A 22120-nucleotide genomic window follows, 5' to 3' on the forward strand; every position below is an offset into this window, starting at 1 on the left:
AATAATTACACAACGTGCCTCCGCACACATTATTGTCCTGTGTAAACTGATAAAAGACTGTGAACCACTCTTTTCGTAATTCAGGGAAGTATACAAATACATTAATTTCTCAGCTCCCGGTTAAGGTTAGCGTCTCCACAGCTCTAACGCAAGAAAATGACTTTATATCAGCTTTCGCCTGTTTAGAACGTCCTCCGCTTGAATGCACGTAAATGAGACCCTTAAAATCACCCAATTTGTTTCTTCAAAATCGTCCTCTTCCTTTTCCGAAACAAGAAAAGTGAGGATAAGTCTCAGCTCATACCCAGACACCGCACTACACTGCCTGCCCGAGCCTCCAGGATACTTACTTCATGCAGTCACAGTAGCGGTTTCTATGGGGATGGGGTGGTCTTTTTCGCGCGAGTCATAATTTTCTAGCCAATCGCATGATTTACAGGGATGCACGTCCCAATAGCTCCGCCTAGTCTTACCTGCTAAAGATAACGGCCATATTAGAGAAGAGCTGGTTATCTTTGTCATTAACAGATAATGTTAAATTTTCAAAAAAAGAGAGGAAAATCTCACATGCCTTACATTTAAGGAATTAACTAAATGCACTAACTAAGTTAAAATGGCTGTCACAATATCGTTCTAAATTCATAACAGAATAATTACATGCAAAAAAAGTCTCAACAATACAGCAGTCTCTAATGAAACGTAATATATGTATGTTTGCAAATTGTGAACAATTCTGATTTTGATACGTTACATGATTTTTTATTCTATATCGTTTAAGTAAATACAAAGTTTTTAACGATAGTTCCACTCAATGATACGCCTCTTGGCTATTAATGCTGGTTGATCTTATTTTGAGTTAGGTAGGAGGTGCGCTTGTGTTTCATTTGTTTTCAAAGGGAATCGTGCTTGTTTCAAATTTCATACCTGGCAACACAGGGTCAGACTCGAAAGCGAAGTAGAGGCAATCCAGGCGGATGCATGAGACCTGTCGGGAGACTGGAGGTAAGGCGCTTATTTGGAAGCTTCGCACCTGGCGGGGAAGGGTTTCGTGTATTCACTGCTTGAGAGTGGGGAGTGGGGTGAGGTTGTTAGCTGTGGCCAGTGGTTATTCTAAGACGCACGAACGTGCCAGATGTGTCTCCACCCTCTTTCTCATCTCATTTTAATAACCTGTTGAGAGGTGGCGCTCATGTTAAGTCCTCGCATAACGGTTTATGTTTAATGAAAAAGAATAGACTAATTAGACTGTCTTCTTGAACATTTGAATGAATGTACTAGTATTTATTGAGCATTTTTATAATCGTCATTGAGTTTTATTTTTTTATACTGTACTTCAAAACAGTATAGGAATTTGGCTTCATACAGTACGTTTACAGTTTGATAATTAATACCCGCTGTTATCACTTTACAACGGAAGTCCATTAAATGGATTCACAATACTCCACTATAGCCTTGCTCTGATTCACCGCTGCTGAGACGTTTGTTGTATTCTCGCAATGCACTTGTTCTGGACTGCACCGTGCGCTCTTTCCCCTGACTTCCCCGTGCTGACTTTATTATAAGGTTGTCGTGAGGCAACGTTATCTCAACTCGAACCAGGCACAGCAATTCAGGTATTGAGTAATTTACAGAACTCCTGATGTGCTCACCTGCATGCACAACTATCCTATTACTTTTACGCCAACTGACCTCTGCACTACTAGCTAGATTTATAATGCAAATGTGTCTCACTACTGACACATCTGTGGAACTCTCGGAAGAAATTCTGTTCGAACTTAAAGTGTGTGGAGAAATATTAGTATTCGGACACATCCATATGGTTAATTGCTTTACAATGGCTAGTTAAAACAAGTTCCTCTTTGTGGTAAGGGTGTATATCATTTAGCAAATCTAGTGACGCGATTTTCCAGCTGCTGCTTTACAACTTCAAAATGCAGCAAAGTCACTCTAATTCTTAACAGATTGAGGTGCATAATATAAAATCCAGTTAGTTTTAGTAATGGCACTTATTTCAACCATCAGCATTTAAGGCTTTAAAATGTAGTGAGCTAATGTTGTCTATTTTACCTGCATAATCCAATCGCTTTAATTAACTACTGAATTCAGGGGGACGAACGAAGCCCTTCAAATCTCTCCAAGCATCAAGGTATCTCAATGTTGTATGAAAAGAGCTGCAGCTATAGCATTAGCATTGATCAAAAGAATGTAAATAATTAATATTTTCATTCTCACTCACAATACATTACCTGCTCTCACATCTCATTATTTCACACAGTCACTCTGCCAGGACTCTGTCTGGTTTACAGGACTATTAAAAGATTAGAAAAGTAAGAGTGTTGTATTAAAATGATTTAATAAATATATCCCTGGGCACAGGAGGGGGGGGGGTCATTCACCTATTCCTTACAGAATATTACGACATTGTAGGAGTGGTCAACTTGCTAACAGCATATAAGCTTGTGACATCTTTACAATTTTGAATTGCACCAATTTAATTTGTCGCCCTGTATTCTAAGGCACCTGAAACTTGATGCTTTAAGCATGTTCAACCACTGCCTTTATGCAAACTTTACCTGACTACATTAGGGTGCTGCTATTTGGTAGACATTCATAGCTGGCAAATGTCTCCCTTATAGTAAATCATAACCTTATAACAGACATCATGTTGTATTCTGGGACTTCTAAACACTAACTATAGGCTCAAAACCCCCAGCAGTAAAGAGCAGTTAGGTAAAAACCCACGATTAGCTGAAGGTATCACACATAACAAGAACAAAGGATCAAATGGGATTTTAACCTTTCCAGATTCTCTACAGTGTGTAAAAACATTAGATCAGACCCAAAGCAAGCTTCTAAACCTTGTCCCTTTAATCCAAGGACACAAAACTGGAGGAAACTGGAGGAAATGAAAGGACAAAGAAACAGTATTTCAGTGACATCCCCAGTTTTTTTCTTGCTGCTACCTTGTAAAACAAAGTTACATTGCATGGCTCCTTCCGAAAGAAAGACATGACTCGTTCTCTGTTACTTTCCTTTCTTTGAATGGCATTTTAGTTTGATTCTGCTGGTGTTTATCAGTGTTTTTGTGTTTAGATTGATGAGCGCTGTTTCCCTTTTGGTAGGGTTTTATCAGTTATAAGCTTAAACCTAAAACTGAATAGTCTACATATGGCTGACTGCCTCATACATCTCTTTACATATGGTGTAATATGCTCTTTTATTAGCATTGTTATGTTTGGGAGAGGACCATCATTCATAAGAGCTGGAGCTTTGAATTGGCATGAGATGCTATGTCTCTCCCTCAACAGTGGTAGCAAATACCCTATTATACTCTGCATTTGCACGTATGCTTTATGTCATGCTGGGTTTTCATGTGCGGTAGCTATAAACAAAGGCATTTAAATGTAACCACAGTGCAAGGAGTTCAGTCCTTTAAGTGAAATCATAGTAAGTAATCAGTGTATGTATGGTCATGGTTGTTTTCTTTTGTAAACTGATTCTAAATTGGAATATTTGAGTCATTCAGTTGTATTTTCTTGAAACATTTACACTGTACTGTGGTAATAACATGGAATTCGACCTAAGAAACTGTAGCAACAAACAAATACACATTTACTTTCACTTGTATGACATAAATGTATGTATAAACACACACGCACAGCTATATATGTTATGTTTAAAATGTGTTATGGATAAAATGTTTTATATGACAGACACACATCCACTTGTGCTGCTGTTTTCCTGAAAGTCGTGCTGAAGGAAGGGGGGGGGGCGTCAACTGGTAGGAAGGAGCAGATATATCTAATATTTTTAATGTGTTACCCACTTCCATTGATAAAAAAAATACACACTAGAGCTTTGTACTTTTTACAGCTCTGCTAATCCATCTCAATCTCCTTTCCTAAACAAACATAGTAGAGCTTCTGAACAGAAGATCATTGTAGTATTTCTGATGCCCACAGCAGCTGTTTTTTCTTGCCCTCTTCGAAGGCTTGAGTATGTTTGAATGTGATTGAATGAACACTTCAACGATTTTAGGAGATATAGGACTGTGCCTCGAATGCTGCAGATCCCAGATGACGCCCAACACTGTCACAATGAACTGAGAGTCACTGTACAATCTGCCCGTCCAGGAATGCATTCATGAGGCAATGCAACGATCCTCCCTGCCCTCAAGGACAATGTCTTAACTCGCCCTCATGTGGAGGGTGTACACCACAGTGAAATGTTCACCCTCCCAAAACCCATTGATTCCTAAAGATGTCAACTGGGTCAAGCCTCCCTAGTGCTGACTCCTGTAGGATCACCCACCACAAGCACATGATTGATTATAACCCTTCATTTGTTTTGCTGTCTATTAGTCATCCCAAGTGGTGCATGAATGCCCAGGTGTAGGCCCTTTGGGATGAAGCCCAGTTTGGCCAACACACTTTGGTGTATATTCCCGTTCAGAGAGGACGTATCCAGTCTCAGATGTCCCATTGTTGTTGTTTTTTGTTCTTTTATGTAGGTGACAGAGGGGTAAAACTGATCTCCATATATTTGTTCCTTTCTATAGTTGCCTAAGCAAGCAGCTTGTGGTGTAGCAGTATGGCCGATAAAACACTTATGGGTATCTGTTCAGTGGACATGTATCATAGGAACTCTGTCTAGCCTGTCACATTCAGGGCTGACCAAAAATGATTTGTGCATGGGTGGTTTCTGTGTATAATACTGCAGACACAAAAAGATTAAAAGCATGCATTCCGAAAAAATATCTTTGCTTCAGCTAGATTCAGCGGTATAAAAGGGGGTGGTGATGGATGGAGCATCTGAACCAATCAAACACTCACACCCAGTCAACAGATCTGGGTTTAATCCATGACCGTTCTTTAGCCCACTCTGCCACCCCAGTTCAGACATGGCCAAAGGCAAATCAGTCTGCCCCTGTGCCTCATGGGAACAGTCCAGCCCGAACTGCCAAGCCATGCCTTCCCTGGACCGGAATCAAGCTTCCTAGGACCGGTTTCTGGCATTCCAGCCATCTTCAGCCAGGCTTGCTTGAATCCAGTGGCAAAGTGAGCAAGGGACTCAACGTCTGAGCATACATACCCTGCCAACTTATGGCGAACAAAGCGGTATAAAAGGGGGTGGTGATGGACGGAGCATCTGAACCAATCAAACACTCACACCCAGTCAACAGATCTGAATTTAATCCATGACCGTTCTTTAGCCCACTCTGCCACCCCAGTTCAGACATGGCCAAAGGCAAATCAGTCTGACCCTGTGCCTCATGGGAACAGTCCAGCCCGAACTGCCAAGCCATGCCTTCCCTGGACCAGAATCAAGCTTCCTAGGACCGGTTTCTGGCATTCCAGCCATCTTCAGCCAGGCTTGCTTGAATCTAGTGGCAAAGTGAGCAAGGGACTCAACGTCTGAGCATACCCTGCCAACTTATGGTGAACAAAGCGGTATAAAAGGGGGTGGTGATGGACGGAGCATCTGAACCAATCAAACACTCACACCCAGCTAGATTCAGGTCCTATAATTTTTGCTGTTGTGCTGTTTACACCATATCCAGTACGGAGGTTACTTTCATTTTCAGTAGGAAAATAGTATTTTTCCTTTTATCTATTGAGGTGAACTTAGCTATGCACATTCAAACCGAGATGCATTTTTATATTTGTATTTATAGTTCAAAGCTTTATTATAAAATAATATAATATTATGCAATTTACAGTAACGTGGTCTACTTGACAACACAAGAGGAAAACAAATAAAATATTGTGTTCAATAATCTAAAACAATTTTGGCACTATTTAAACAGTATAAAATTGCAAACCAACTTGAAATATAGCAAACGAAAAAATTATTATGTTAAAAAACTTAAGATGGAAATGGGTATCCAACAACAGAAAGGTGGTGGCGGAGTTACAAAAACAATTATTGAGAAAATACAATAATTTAATGTATTTAAGGATAAAAACAGTGAGTGATTAAGTAAATTAGGATTGTGTAGACATAGTCACATTAAAGTATTCTTATATATATAGTAATATTTGTTGAGGAACGGAAATAAAAGTGTAACATTATAGGTGGTTTGTTAACTTCTTCGGAGAAAATACCATTACTCGGGTCCAATACACTTAAGAATCCATTGAATTTCTCTTTTGATAGCCAGTGAAACAGATGATACATCATTTCTACCCAGTCTGTGATTAAAGTAAACCGCATACCATCAGGGTTTAAATTTTACATTTGTTGCATGTTTTCAGTTAAAAGTTATTTGTTTAGAGGCAGCCACTAGTAACAAATCAGCCAGTCTCTGTATGTGGGACTATTTAATCCAGATGTCTGGGAGACTGCCCAAGATGTTTGAAAATGTAAATGTAACATTAACATTGACACAAACATTTGTTTAATCTCATTGCAGACTATTTTTCAAAATACCATTATGGTGTAACAAGTGAATAACCAACTTCAAATCATTTGTTTGATTACTAGACCAACATTTTGTATGTGCCTCTTTTATGTAAATTCACTAATAAGGTTGACATAGCTAATAAACTATTGTAAATAAAATACTGTGTTTGAGTGATGTTGGCTGTTTGAGATGATTTAGAATTAAAAATCCAAATTTTGTTCCAAAGATCTGTGGACAAACATATATTAAGATCGATCTTCCTCTCAGTTTAATTCAGTCGTCAATTTTATTTTTGCAATAACAGGGAAAGTCAAATATTTATAAATTGATAATGCTTTCAGATGTGAAATCAACAACTAAACCATTCTTGTATTCTCCTGAGGAATGTTGTTACAATATGAAATGAGGGAGAGTTGGACAAAGCATTCGTTTATAAGGTGAAGCATTATTTAATAAATTAGTTTGTTTCAAATTAATTTAGTACAAACATTTTATGAAGGTCTACAAAACGAATAATGTCATCTACCATCAGTTGATGGAACTTTAGGCCGTAGCCAAGGTGGAGCCCCTGAGGGCCTGACCAGCCGTTGTTGATTTTTGTATCACCTAACCTGTCTAGGCAGCAATCAACATATTGAAGTTAAAGTAACAGTTTTTGTGTTATAAAACAAATCTTTCCAAAGCAAAAAGCTGTTTCAATCCTTTTAGAAATGGTGATCTGACAATATGAATATTGTAAACAGTATAAATTGCAAAGTATCCTGTATGAATGTCCAACACGTTAACAATTTGCTGACTCTCCCTTTGTTCCAGTTTTGAACCTTTGTATTAATATAAAGTAGCCATACTTTTAATTTAAAAAAAAGTTACCTCACAATTATTTTCTCAGCGCCCCTCCTTCTAATTGGAAAAAAAAGTTACCGCACAACTTATTTTCTCAACGCCCTTCTATACTTTACATGTCCGCTACTTTCCCTTCTGTTCAAGATAGTGGCTTTAAGTTGCTTCAGGGGGTTTAGTCGTGCTAAGCAATGCGAATGGAAACATTGGCACTCTCATTTAAGTTGCATTATGCACCAGGTGCACTGGCACAGAGCTGTTGAAAGTGCATTGAGTCTCCCTTTCCGGGCTGTAGCTAGTAATGGTGCATCAGTTACAGTAGCATTGGGGCCCAAGAGTGTAAGGGGCTGACTGACCCTCAATTATGGATGTTTTTGCCACCAAACCAGTGGTTGAAGTGCATTTTCATTGCTTGCTTAATGTCATTGCTACCCTTCCTACTCTACTGGGATGATTGCACATCAACTGTGGCTGAAATATACTGTTCAACAAGGAGCTAAGGAAGCCCATGTTACTAGTTACGTTAAGACCAATTATGAGGCTAGCATCACACGCCTGCAAAGTGCTAGGATCCCGTCACAGGTGATGGTGTGCATACAAATACATATAACATAACATGGCACTCCTGCTCATAGCTTTCTAAGAAGCATTTGGTTTGAGGGAAGCGTTGCTGAGGGAAGTATTGCTTGGAGGGAGACAGTTGGAGCCTTTAAGATCCTGACAGGCTGGAGAGCGGCAGTGCACAAAGGAAAAAAATGGTGATATTATTTATAGATATGCTGACATTGAGGCATAGCAAATGTGTGAAACACACTTCAGATGTGCAGCTGAAGACTAAGGGAACTCACACTGGGAACAAAATTCTGTAGCATCCCTCACCGAATTAGCAACCTCACCAAAGCGAAACCTTATGCAGGTGGCAGACATCTTGGAAAGATAAAAGGTTGAGTAGACTTGCTAGAGTTTGATCTCCTAACCGGTAGCTGCACGTAGTCTCTTCAACCTGTGCACCAACCCACTATGCCACATGAGACTGATGTCATGTATTCTGTGGCAAAAGCAATGTTAACACTGGAAATGCCACCACTGTTCCAGTGTCCACACTGTCCATGTATGCAACATGTAAGTTACTGAACTCATTTTGATACAACAAAGTGTCTCAGGGTAGCAGAGCAAGATCGGATCATGAGTCACAGCCCAAGAGGAAGAGTAACCATCACAATTCTTAATTACTGAGCGTAGAAATGGTAGAAGTGATGCTTGGCACACTATGTGGGTGGATTCCATTTCATCGCTGTTATTACAGAATCTTGAACATATTAATGACCGTGTACTCTGGAAGGTGGAAGAATGTGGTTTCATTAATAATCTGGTAGCACAGTCTTACAGACTGTAAGGTACCATTCTGTTAGACCTGGCATCATTGACGTGAGTCTCCCTTTCATTTTGACGGATTGCCTCCTCTGTTTTGATATGTTTTTGCTGGCTTTGGGCACTGTGCCACTGCTAATCAGTGCCACAGTGCAAGTGCTCCCTATGTTAAATTGATCTACTAATTGGTTACTCCATGATTGGGTTATTTGATTTATCTGTCAGCCCCTAGTACAGTGCACCATGTGTGCCCAGGGCTTGTAAATCAAATGCTGCTGGTGGGCTTGCAGCACTGGTTATGCCACCCACAGAAGCAGCTTTTTAAAGTGTGTCTCAGGCCTGCCATTGCAAGGCCTGTGTGCAGTCTAGCACTGCCATGTTGACTTGGCCAAGTGCACCCACTTTGCCAGTCCCTAAACCTTCCCTTTGCTTCATATTAGACACCCCAATGGTAGGCCCAAGGGCAGGGTGCATTGTAAGTATATTGTGAGAAATGCTCTGATGTGTGTAGCATGTTCTAATAGTGAATTACAGCCATTTTCGTTTTTCACTATTGAAGGCTACCTGTTCTCATAGGCCAGAATGGGCAGTTAGATTATTACATTCTTATAATCCTAACCGACTCAGGGAACACGGTAGAAATTCCAATTTAGTATGCCTGAACTCAGAATAATAAAAGACATCTTTTAGTAAAGTTTATTTTACTATTCTGTGTTTGCAAATACCACTTTTAGAAAGCAGGTATTTGCTTGCCTAACCATTTGAGCCTTCCTCTGCTGGGTTGCGTATTCCTTGTCTGGGTTTGTGAGTGACAGGGCTGGGGGATTCCAGAAGACTGGCTGGGGCAGCCCTGTGGTGAATAGAGAGATCTGCATCTAGATGGGAGGGAGGAGTTGCACCTGGGACCTGACTAGGACTGGGCCTTCCCTCTACAATGCTGGCTCCACCTCCTGTGGCTTGTCTGATGTCTCTGCCCTGCACTGTGAAAGGAGAGGAGGAATCATGTCAGTAGAGTGCTCCAGAGCTGTATCTTCCCTCCCCTGTGCTGGCTCCACCTCCTGTGGGGCGGCTGATGTCTCTGCCCTGAACAGTGAAAGGAAAAGAGTCATGTAAACAAAGTGCACAGGAACTGGTTTGGACTGCTCTGCCTTGAGAGAACAAAGGATTTTGGGGTATAAATATTGGGACCCTGATCCCAAGAAATTAGATCACTTCTGGACAAGAAACCTTTCTGCCAAGGAGAAGAACCAAGGAAGCTGCAGGAGTTGTACTGCCCCTCTGCCAGTGTGCTGTTTGCTGGGTTGGCCTGCAGTGGTTGCTTCATTGCCAAGGAAAAGGAGAAGGACCTTTGTAAGGACTTTCATCTACAGGATATTCTCCAAGGGCTTGAACTGTGCTTGCCTCCTGCTGAAGTCTCAGGGACAAAAGACTTCACCCCCAGCTCCCTCCTGAATTTCCTTGCTGGGAATTCTGACTCCAGTCACTTACGTGCGGCTGGGAGCTGGAAGCGCGATGCATCGAGAAGAAGCGTGTCGCCGCCGCAGCTGAAATCACCGCAGCGCCGGAGAAGCGTGCCTTCGTCGCATCTCCCTGGAAGCGTGTGTTCATCGAAGCTGCCTGCTGTCGCATCACTGAAGAAGCCTGACACCATCGAGAGAGTCGCCATCGCATCACCGGAGAAGCGAGTCGCAGAGCCGGTCGCGGCTCCAAAGTACAGAGTCGTCGCAAGGCTGCCAGGGCGTCATCGCATCGCGGCATCAAGGGCGCCATCTTCTCGCATAGCAACCGGATCATCGCATTGCATCAAGGTGCCATCTTGCGCCATCTACGCATCCCCTCCGCACCGGTAAGGCTCTCGGCGACTCCCCTACTCTGCGCAAGCATTGAGGAAGGACGCAACCGTTTCCCCGGGTCACGGAACTGACACATCTCTCCTTTTGCGAGCCTTTTGTTTACTTTGCGTTACGCATCCAGGTACTTTGTCGAGAACTTTGTCGCATTTACCAACAACTTAAACTAAGAGACTTTAATCATCTTGTAAGTAATCTTAAGTGTAGTATTGTGGATTTTTGTCGTTTGTGGTCTTGTGTTTAAGTCTATATAAAGAATACTTATTTTTATAAAACCTGTGTTGTGTCCATCTGTAGTTTTTTCACTGTATTACTGTGTATATTCACAAATGCTTAACACACTGCCTCTGAGATAAGCCTGTCTACTCGTGCCAGGCTACCAAGTGGGTGAGCAGGGGTTATTAAGGAGTGTAATCCCCTTATCCTGATTTAGAAGTAAGGGTCCCTATTTGGACAAAGGTGAATACCATTGCCAACTAGAAACCCCCAGATCTAACACATCCCATCTCCTATAACTCCAGAAACGTCATTTAAGAGGATCAACAGTAAGATTTAAATGGAGATCTGCATTTCCATGACATCTATGGGATTACAATATTTCAAGTAATCTACTGAGTCCATCTGCTCTTTCTAATAAATCCCATCCTATTTTTTTAAAGTGAAATTGCCTTTTACACCGTCACCTGGATGCTGACATGGCGACTTGCAATGGAAAACTGACAAGGAAACAATGACACATAGAAACTGGCAAGGAGACATGGTGTGGGGAGGTGACACAGGACAGTGATTATGGAAAAGCGACCCTGAGACACCTGATACACAACATGTACACAAACACACTAGCACATGGTCATTGATATGGCTATATTTGTATGGAGATACTGACTTGGTGACATGAACACAGTGCATAGAAACTAAACGCTGCCAAGGCGACATTGACACAGGTTCAATAGCATTAGGCAAGGCAGCACAGTAACACAGGCACAGGGACACAGAAAAGCATAGGCATTGTCAGAGGGACAATGACTGTGGGACACCTGTATTATGACACTGTTACTACAGCGTGGGTATAAAGGGACGTAGGAACAATGACCCAGGTAAACCAAAACTGACACAGACAGTCAATGGGATTCTGACACAGTGACATTGGCATGTGAGAGTGGAGACTAGGCTACAAAGATAGCCACAGTTATTATGAGACCATCAGCACAGGGCTGTTGACATCTGCACAATCAAGATCATTGCCTGAACTAAAAAACACAATGTTACAACAGCAGTCAATGCCATTATCAAAATCAGATATTGCTCTTTACAACACCACCCATTTTTTCTTTTGGGAATCAAAAATGAAGTGACCAGTAGCAACGTACTGCAGGATGTCACATGTCTCATACTCCAGTGCTGTGTCCTTGGAATGGCTCTCTCCTGACCTCCAGAAATATGCCTGTGGTGCACTGAATTTCAGCACCATTGTAAAACAGAGAAAAGGGACATTGCCAGATGTATTCACTAATACATTCCTTAGATCAGTGCCTTGGGTTCTTGTGCCCTTCTCAGACAGTGCACTTCATGTACAGCAAGAGGGCAGTATGGGTTAATCTTGCTGCATGGATCCTACTGCTGTGTAGGGAATAATACAGCTTCCTCCTTTCAGGGTATCCTCCCACCACTGCCAACAAGTCTTCTGCCATGAGCACCACTTCAGCCAATGCAAATCTTAGCTTTTTCTGACTATACTACTGATGGCCAAAGTGAAGTCCTAGAATTTAAGGTGTTGACAACGAAACCAGTGACTGACAGAGGGGGACCCTAATGACATGGGCTCAGTTAGGAGCTCTGACATCTCCCTGACAGAATTATGGTAAGAGTCCAATGCAAACTACAGTTCTCCTGAGAAAACATTACATAATATGTCTCTGTAAAGTTCATGTTAACCCTTATGGTTCTGTTGGCAGATTTTTGTTGATACCCAGCTGAATGGTCCTCATTTTTTGCACTCTTGAGGATGAAAATTGAACGGACATGCAGGAATTTAAACCTGTCAAAATCAAGTAGATCTAAACAGATCCCTAATGTGAAGGCATTGGTCCAGTCAGCCACTAGACAGAGAAATAGGTACTAATCAATAGCATTAATGCATCCCCTGCTCATAAGTGCTGACATTTTTCAATACCAATATGGACATTGTGCTAGGATGTATTAGTACCGTTCACACAAATTGACAGATCTACTGAGACGTTTTGATTTTGTCCATGAAAGGTGAAGCAGACTTACTAAGAAATGTTGATAATGTACAATAATGTGTCACAGCCCTTCTGAGAAGTTCTAATTAAGACCATACAAAGAATAGTAGCTACGCTGAGTAGAGTTGGTAATTCTCAATGTCCCAAAAAAGACCTACCAGTCATCCCAATAACTCTTGGTCCTGTATTTTGAAGCACAGCAGCCCTGCAAGATGCATCTAGATTCTCCAATTAAGGTGTGGGAGTCCGTCTGATAAAAATAAAAAGTACGGGTTCTGTGAACTTAAGATTTCGTACCATTGTTGACGGTGCTCTCCTACAATGGTGGTCACGTGATGGGTTCCTGGACCGTATTTCACCTAAGCAGTCTAGCTCTTGCCCAATACTAAGGATTCTCTACATAATGCCGTTTGCAACAGTAGGGACCTTAGATGCAGTATATAATAATGAAATAAGGCCTAACATTTTGGATCCAAAACTAAAGTATTCTAGCGCTTTGAACACAAAAAATCTTCTCCTAGGTATTTCTTCTTGTGAAATATATTTTTCTTTTAAGGTAAAGTCTACTTTGTGTATTGAATGGTATTCAATGGACTTTAAATACTTGGTAATCGTTATGTTTGATCAATTATTTTCTTGGATATACAGATCTTTATAAAATGTTGAAATACATCTAAAATATCTTTTCTGCAGTATTATTTTAAACTTTGCTGTTAATTGTGGAGGCAATTTTAGTTCTAAGTAACTTGCAAGTCAATTTCCAAATTTGATTTGTGCACCATATTATCTAGGACTACTTTTTAGCACATAAGAAGAAGCAGATTCAGTAGAAAGTTGAATATAATGTACTCGATCAATTCATTAATTGACGGTTCTGTTTTTGAACTGTAGTAAACACATTCAAGCTTCTTAATCTCCTCTGCAGCTGTCCTCATTTTATTGTCGACATTAACTGATAATAACACCTGGAACTGCCAGCTTAAAAGAATTCTAAACAGTAGATATTGATGGTTTCTGAGATAGGTTGAACATAAAGAGCTCATCCTTGAATTTTTAAATACAGGTAGAATATAATAGGAATGTTTAAATCTCATCATTTAACAATGACTGGGTTATATTATATTTAACAAAAAAGAGGGGGGGGGACCAAGGAGCCAATAAAGGTCCAATGTCCATGCTCCTAAACCAAATATGTTCACAAAAAGAGGACAAAGTTCCAATACCAGGGTGCAAAAGTCACCCGTGTATTAGGGTGCAAACAGTCACCCATGCATTAAAATCAGGAAAGAATGGGGAAAACTAATCCTAGGTAAAAAATACCCTGATAAAAAAGGGAAAGACATTCTACATCCTCTGCTGCCTTCACACACCCCGGGGGATGTCATGCTTCATCATCGGGCGTTTTGCTCCTCGTAGGGCTGGCGCTGCAATTCCCTACGGGTCCCCCGAAGGGTCACTTTATCGGAGATCTTTTAGAGGATTAGCCGGATGTTGCATGCGGGTGTGAGGGTAAGGGTAAGGGAGGGTAAAACAATGACGTGCAAGTATAATGGTGTAGTAAAATCAAGGGTATGAAAGCAGCGACAAGATTGTCTAGATAACCCTTGGCAGTTGTTAGTACTGCTTAAAAATTGACTAACCCCACAAGGCCCACTATGCCTGGGTGTCACTAGTAGTGGTCAACATGTTTCACGCCTCTATCACCCGTAGGTCATTGACGCTTCTTCAGGACCAAAAATAAGAACAGTGAAGTGCACGTGAACAAAATACATAAAAGTTAAAATGAGAACCCTCTTATCTCAGCCAGGGCGGGACAGAGGACATGTGTCCCCGCTATGTGGTTATAGCTGCTACATAAAAGCTGCTCCTGGATGATACCTAGAAAAAAGGAAAACAAGGTAAGCCGTCTGTGAGCATCAGTAAAAACTTGATGCATCACAAAGTGCCACTTACGTGTACACAGTACTTCAAACAGTGCTTCAAATAGAAAGGTTAAGCAGGCACACAAGTCTGGTTCATGGGAGGTAGGGGGCTGCAAGTTCAAGGAGCCAATAGCTCAAGTAACGCATATGATGGTGTTTAAGGGAACTTAAAGTGGCTGTATGGAGTTGATTAAACATATAACAACTATGCGAAAGAGATCTGCCAATGTTAACAATTGGTAACAATACCAGACTGTGAAACAGGTGGTTCACATCAATATGCTTACCTATTACTGATTAAAAGCTCTCCTCCAGTGGTCAAGGGAATGGACGCCCGCGGAAAGTCGGGCTGTAAAATCAATAGACACAGACCAGGTACATAACCAGACAACGTACCAGTGAAGTAAGGTGGGCTTCAAAACACTCATCAAGTGATTGAAATGGTACTTACTAATTTGTGCGGGTGTAGCCTCTAGTACACCTACCCCTGTCCAAACGCTCGCCGAGAGTGAATTAAAAGCGGCGAAATGCAGAGTTTAAGTAGATCGGGCGGGGGGAGAGAGAGAGGCGGTAACTCTTAACGGAGGAGCCTCACAAGGAAGTAATACAATGTGCATGTGCAGCACAGCGACGCAGTAGCGCATGCGTATCAGCCGGGTACACTGCTCCCTCGCTTATGCCCACTGGCTTCATAGTCAAGGAAAGTAACAATGCTGGTAGTGACTAAAAATTCAAATCAATCTGCAAAATTGCTCCGGTTATGTGTTACTCCTCACTTGTTCAGGCATTCCCCTATGAAAAAGGTCCTATTGTCAAGACTGGACCACACCTCGAAAAATAAAAACGTAGATCTATGTAAATGTTTGCGGTATGAACCCGGTTCTAATATCATGACTGGACCACAACCCAGAGAATAGCCTAAGTCTATATAAATGTGCCCAAATTCACAGCCATGGATACATAGTTGATGATTAGGTCATAAAAAGGGGGGGATTTGTTGGGGGGGAGGTTGAGGGCGTTAGGAGTGTACAGCCAAGTAACCTAACACAGAGGACTAACATGTAAGTCCTAGCGTATTTTATTGCAAAGAGTTAGCGACCCGGAAGTATCCAAGGCTACCAAATCAAGGCATAACATAAAGTCAGCACCCATGTGCTAAGGACCCGCCTCGTGTGCCTGCTTGAAAAGGAAGGGAATAGGGTAGGTCCCACGGCCAACCAGCCGTGCATATCAATTCAACAAAAAAGAGGGGGGGGGGGCCAAGGAGCCAATAAAGGTCCAGTGTCCATGCTCCTAAACCAAATATGTTCACAAAAAGAGGACAAAGTTCCTATACCAGGGTGCAAAAGTCACCCGTGTATTAGGGTGCAAACAGTCACCCATGCATTAAAAACAGGAAAGAATGGGGAAAAGTAATCCTAGGTAAAAAATACCCTGATAAAAGAGGGAAAGACATTCTACATCCTCTGCTGCCCTCACACACCCCGGGGGATGTCATGCTTCATCATCGGGCGTTTTGCTCCTCGTAGGGCTGGCGGTGCAATTCCCTACGGGTCCCCCGAAGGGTCACTTTATCGGAGATCTTTTAGAGGATTAGCCGGATGTTGCATGCGGGTGTGAGGGGAAGGGTAAGGGAGGGTAAAACAATGACGTGCAAGTATAATGGTGTAGTAAAATAAAGGGTATGGAAGCAACGACAAGATTGTCTAGCTAACCCTTGGCAGTTGTTAGTACTGCTTAAAAATTGACTTACCCCACAAGGCCCACTATGCCTGGGTGTCACTAGTCGTGGTCAACATGTTTCGCGCCTCTATCGCCCGTAGGTCATTGACGCTTCTTCAGGACCAAAAATAAGAACAGTGAAGTGAACGTGAACAAAATACATAAAAGTTCAAATGAGAACCCTCTTATCTCAGCCAGGGCGGGACAGAGGACATGTGTCCCTGCTATGTGGTTATAGCTGCTACATAAAAGCTGCTCCTGGATGATACCTAGAAAAAAGGAAAACAAGGTAAGCCGTCTGTGACCATCAGTAACAACTTGATGCATCACAAAGTACCACTTACGTGTACACAGTGCTTCAAATAGAAAGGTTAAGCAGGCACACAAGTCTGGTCCATGGGAGGTAGGGGGCTGCAAGTTCAAGGAGCCAATAGCTCAAGTAACGCATATGATGGTGTTTAAGGGAACTAAAAGTGGCTGTATGGAGTTGAATAAACATATAACAACTATGCGAAAGAGAACTGCCAACGTTAACAATTGGTAACAATACCAGACTGTGAAACAGGTGGTTCACATCAATATGCTTACCTCTTACTGATTAAAAGCTCCCCTTCAGTGGTCAAGGGAATGGACGCCCGCGGAAAGTCGGACGGTAAAATCAATAGACACAGACCAGGTACATAACCAGACAACGTACCAGTGAAGTAAGGTGGGCTGCATAACACTCATCAAGTGATTGAAATGGTACTTACTAATTTGTGCGGGTGTAGCCTCTAGTACACCTACCCCTGTCCAAACGCTCGCCGAGAGTGAATTAAAAGCGGCGAAATGCAGAGTTTAAGTAGATCGGGCGGGGAGAGAGAAAGAGGCGGTAACTCTTAACGGAGGAGCCTCACAAGGAAGTAATACAATGCCCATGTGCAGCACAGCGACGCAGTAGCGCATGCGTATCAGCTTTTTCATAGGGGTATGCCTGAACAAGTGAGGAGTAACACATAACCGGAGCAATTTTGCAAATTGATTTGTGAACATATTCGGTTGCAGACAAAGGGGGTGGAATTGTTATTCAAGAAGCTGAAACCTATAAGGCAGAAATCATGCGACAATTAAATAACCCAGACCATTACCTAAGACTTCCAGGGAACCCCACCAAGCAAATCCAAGAGATCATTACCAAACTGACATCTCAAGCCTGCATAGAAGGTTTTCTGAGTAAAAAAGAATACAACTTTCTCAACATCAAATCCCCGAGACTGCCAGTTATATATACACTACCCAAAATTCACAAAAATATAACTAATCCACCTGGACGGCCCATCGTTTCTGCGTGCGGCTCAGTGTTGGAACCCCTGGGTGCCTACGTAGACTTTTTTATCAAAGAGTTTGTTCCCACCACGGCATGCTACGTGAGAGATAGCATGTCCATGATCAATCTGGTGGAACATCTCGAATTTGATCCCCTTCATGAGACACTTTGTACATTAGATGTGGAGTCACTGTACACAAACATTCCACAAACGGCAGCATTACTGGTCATTCAGAAAATTCTTGATACCCGCCCACGCCCACACAGGGTGCCCACTCTTTTTATCCTCCAACTACTGGAATTGTGTTTAACGAGAAATTTCTTTTTCTTTGATAACACATATTTCCAACAGATTAAGGGGACATCCATGGGGGCTATTTTTGCCCCCAACCTGGCCATACTGTTTATGGACCAAATGGAAGTGGGTTCAATACTGACACCATCCAATCCCTTCTTCACAGGTATTAAAATGTGGAGGCGGTATATAGACAATATTTTCCTAATTTGGAATCAGACCAATGAAACGCTAAACAGTTTCCCACATTGGCTTAATACCAATTGCTGCGGGCTTACATTCACTCTAAGCCATGACAAATCCTCAATAGCATTTCTGGACCTCACCATCTACCACTCAGAAGGTGAACTCCTTACCAGACTCTCAGGAAGCCAACAGAGCGAAATACGCTTCTATACTACAAAAGCAACCACCCTAGGGCATTGAGTGACTCCCAACCATACTCTCAGTTCCTCAGGATCAGACGAAATTGCTCTTGTAAAACTGATTATTTCAGAGAGGCTGCAGTTCTCTCTAACAAACTGAAAGATCAAGGCTACCCAAGGAGAATAGTCAAGCAGGCCCTCAAACGAGCATGGTATTGCCCACGAGAGGTTTTACTGACGCCAAAAGACAAAGATCAGAAAGAAAGAATCGCATGCGTTACAACTTTCTCGCCGGTCTCGAAGGTCAATCATCAAACATTGGCCTACAGTTAATGCAGGCTCAATATACATTGATAAACCTCTCTTCGTATTCCGCAAGAGTAAGAATTTAAAGGACCATCTGGTTAGAGCAGCATTACCAATAACACCACAGGGAGCCACACTTGACGCAGCCTGGGGACTACCACCACTCATAGGCCATGTAAAATGTGGATGTTGCAATGTCTGTGAATACACGGTGGAGGGCAAGGAATTCACTCACAATGACACCACGTTTGAAAGACGCTCATTTTCTAATTGTAACTCCTCAAATGTAATTTATGCAATACAATGTCCCTGTCCAAAATTGTACATTGGCCAGACTACACAAAAGGCTAAGACACGCATTTGCCAGCACAGGAGCCGTGTAAGATGTAAGACAACCAATGCTCCTTTGGTGGACCATTTCGTGGAAGCTGGGCACAACGAATATGATTTAAAATGGACAATACTGAAAGTGGTCAAGCTACCGGCCAGAGGAGGAGACATTGCCCAAATACTCAACCGAGAGGAGCTAAACACAATGATTCAGTTCGATACGATAAGGAATGGCCTGAATCGAGCAGAAGACTGGACCACCTTATTAGAAACAATACTTGTCTTGCTTCCTGTCCTGGAAACAAGCAGACAAATAGACTATGGTCAAATCAAAACATGGTGCCAGTGCATCATTTTATTCCACAATCGAGTTCCTTGTTGCTTTTGGCAGTACCTATTCGAAATCTATGTGTTTTATATAATCTCTAAAATCGGCGCAATTACTGTCACAGAATACACCTTCACTTATGTACCACAATGGCCACACGGCAATCCCCCGGTGCGCCGCATGGGTGGGGGCCGGTTTTGGGCCTCCAGGGCCAATTTTGTTACAGGGCCGTTACGGCCCTGTAACAAAATTGGCCGAAAACCGGCCACGGCAAAGAGCTTGGCGGCACCTCCAAACACCCCTAGTTGGGGGGGGGGGGCCGAGCACTTTGCCAGGGCCGGTTTTGGATCCCAGTCCGGCCCTGGTTACTTTCTTTGACTATGAAGCCAGTGCGCATAAGCGAGGGAGCAGTGTGCCCGGCTGATACGCATGCGCTACTGCGTCGCTGTGCTGCACATGTGCATTGTATTACTTCCTTGTGAAGGTCCTCCGTTAAGAGTTACCGCCTCTCTCTCTCCCCCCGCCCGATCTACTTAAACTATGCATTTCGCCGCTTTTAATTCACTCTCGGCGAGCGTTTGGACAGGGGTAGGTGTACTAGAGGCTACACCCGCACAAATTAGTAAGTACCATTTCAATCACTTGATGAGTGTTATGAAGCCCACTTTACTTCACTGGTACGTTGTCTGGTCATGTACCTGGTCTGTGTCTATTGATTTTACAGCCCGACTTTCCGCGGGCGTCCATTCCCTTGACCACTGGAGGAGAGCTTTTAATCAGTAATAGGTAAGCATATTGATGTGAACCACCTGTTTCACAGTCTGGTATTGTTACCAATTATTAACATTGGCAGATCTCTTTCGCATAGTTGTTATATGTTTAATCAACTCCATACAGCCACTTTTAGTTCCCTTAAACACCATCATATGCGTCACTTGAGCTATTGGCTCCTTGAACTTGCAGCCCCCTACCTTCCATGGACCAGACTTGTGTGCCTGCTTAACCTTTCTATTTGAAGCACTGTGTACACTTAAGTGGCACTTTGTGATGCATCAAGTTGTTACTGATGCTCACAGACGGCTTACCTTGTTTTCCTTTTTTCTAGGTATCATCCAGGAGCAGCTTTTATGTAGCAGCTATAACCACATAGCGGGGACACATGTCCTCTGTCCCGCCCTGGCTGAGATAAGAGGGTTCTCATTTTAACTTTTATGTATTTGGTTCACGTGCAGTTCACTGTTCTTATTTTTGGTCCTGAAGAAGCGTCAATGACCTACGGGCGATAGAGGCGCGAAACATGTTGACCACGACTAGTGATACCCAGGCATACTGGGCCTTGTGGGGTCAGTCAATTTTTAAGCAGTACTAACAACTGCCAAGGGTTATCTAGACAATCTTGTCGCTGCTTCCATACCCTTGATTTTACTACACCATTATACTTGCACGTCATTGTTTTACCCTCCCTTACCCTTCCCCTCACACCCGCATGCAACATCCGGCTAATCCTCTAAAAGATCTCCCATAAAGTGACCCTTCGGGGGACCCGTAGGGAATTGCAGCGCCGGCCCTACGAGGAGCAAAACGCCCGATGATGAAGCATGACATCCCCCGGGGTGTGTGAAGGCAGCAGAGGATGTAGAATGTCTTTCCCTCTCTTATCAGGGTATTTTTTTCCCAGGATTACTTTTCCCCATTCTTTCCTGTTTTTAATGCATGGGTGACTGTTTACACCCTAATACACGGGTAACTTTTGCACCCTGGGTTATATTTTACTCATTAGAAAGTAATCAATTTGCTGTTCTGTTTGTGGTTGAGATGGAAGGTGTATTCTCACGAAGTAGGATTGTGTAATCTCCATAAAGCAACTAGAGATTTTTGATTAATTGCAGACCTGAATTGGTTATGCATTCTACTTGGGATACATTTGACTTTCAAATGTCTGTTTATTAAATTATCAATTTTTTGTACAGTCCCAAACAAATATAAAGTAATCCTAATCCTCTTCTAGCATTGTTTTGACAGTATGATCCAGAAAGAATTATCTTCTGCCACATGTCTATATGCGTTAAACTTGTAAGTGGTGTTTCATCAATAATGAATTGACCAACAACCCATCTTCCTTTCCTATCACACTCTTGATATATAACAAAAAGTTAGACATTTGTGTCATAGAAACTCATGCTATTCTTTTTCTTTTAAGCAAGGGAGACAAACACTTTCCCTACCTAACATTTCTTTAGGTTTAAACGTTTTGCTTCTGGAAGGTGCGAAAGCAATGACTGTTTTAAGCTTGCCTAAATGTGAAAGAACTCTCTCTCTCTTAATTGGATTTCCTAATCCTTTAATACTCCAAGATACAACTCTGAATTAGAATGAATAATGTGAATATATCAGACATATATGAGCACATTTACTAAAAATGACAAAGCTTGTTATATAAATTCACAATTGCAAGATGATAATTTCAGAAGGTTCAGTTGGAGGGAAAAAAAGATTATGGAACAAAGGTATTCAGCATATAAAGAGAAAATTAAATCCAGATGAAAAGATGCATAGAAAATACAGTACAAGCCGTAAAGATGTTGACTGAGGAACATCCCTAAGTAGAGAAAATTCAAAGTGGCGTGGGGAAACCACCTAGAAAAAGATGACCACATAATCTTTCCGAGTGACTGGGATATCAATTTCATAAAGAATAGCCCACAAGTAGAGCCATAAGTGCAAAATGGGCTAGGACCGCGTAAAAGGTAGAAGAGAGAACTTAATACATGGAAAGTAGGTAAATCATGTATTGCCTGGATGAAACTAAACATATGAAAGAATAGGAATTATCTTAATA

At 42.1% G+C, this 22120-nt stretch overlaps 1 protein-coding gene across 1 annotated transcript in view; it reads left to right on the plus strand.

Moving 5' to 3' along the window:
• The first annotated feature begins 895 nt into the window (after positions 1-895).
• LOC144782009 (synaptosomal-associated protein 25-like) overlaps positions 896-22120 on the plus strand; it is a 445013-nt gene continuing 423788 nt past the window's right edge. The window contains exon 1 of the mRNA XM_078661116.1: positions 896-1002. The gene's annotated coding sequence lies outside the window, so the exon portion shown is untranslated. The remainder of the gene's footprint in view (positions 1003-22120) is intronic.

This window comes from Lissotriton helveticus, chromosome 9 (genome assembly GCF_964261635.1).
Source record: "Lissotriton helveticus chromosome 9, aLisHel1.1, whole genome shotgun sequence".
Classification (NCBI taxonomy): domain Eukaryota; kingdom Metazoa; phylum Chordata; class Amphibia; order Caudata; family Salamandridae; genus Lissotriton; species Lissotriton helveticus.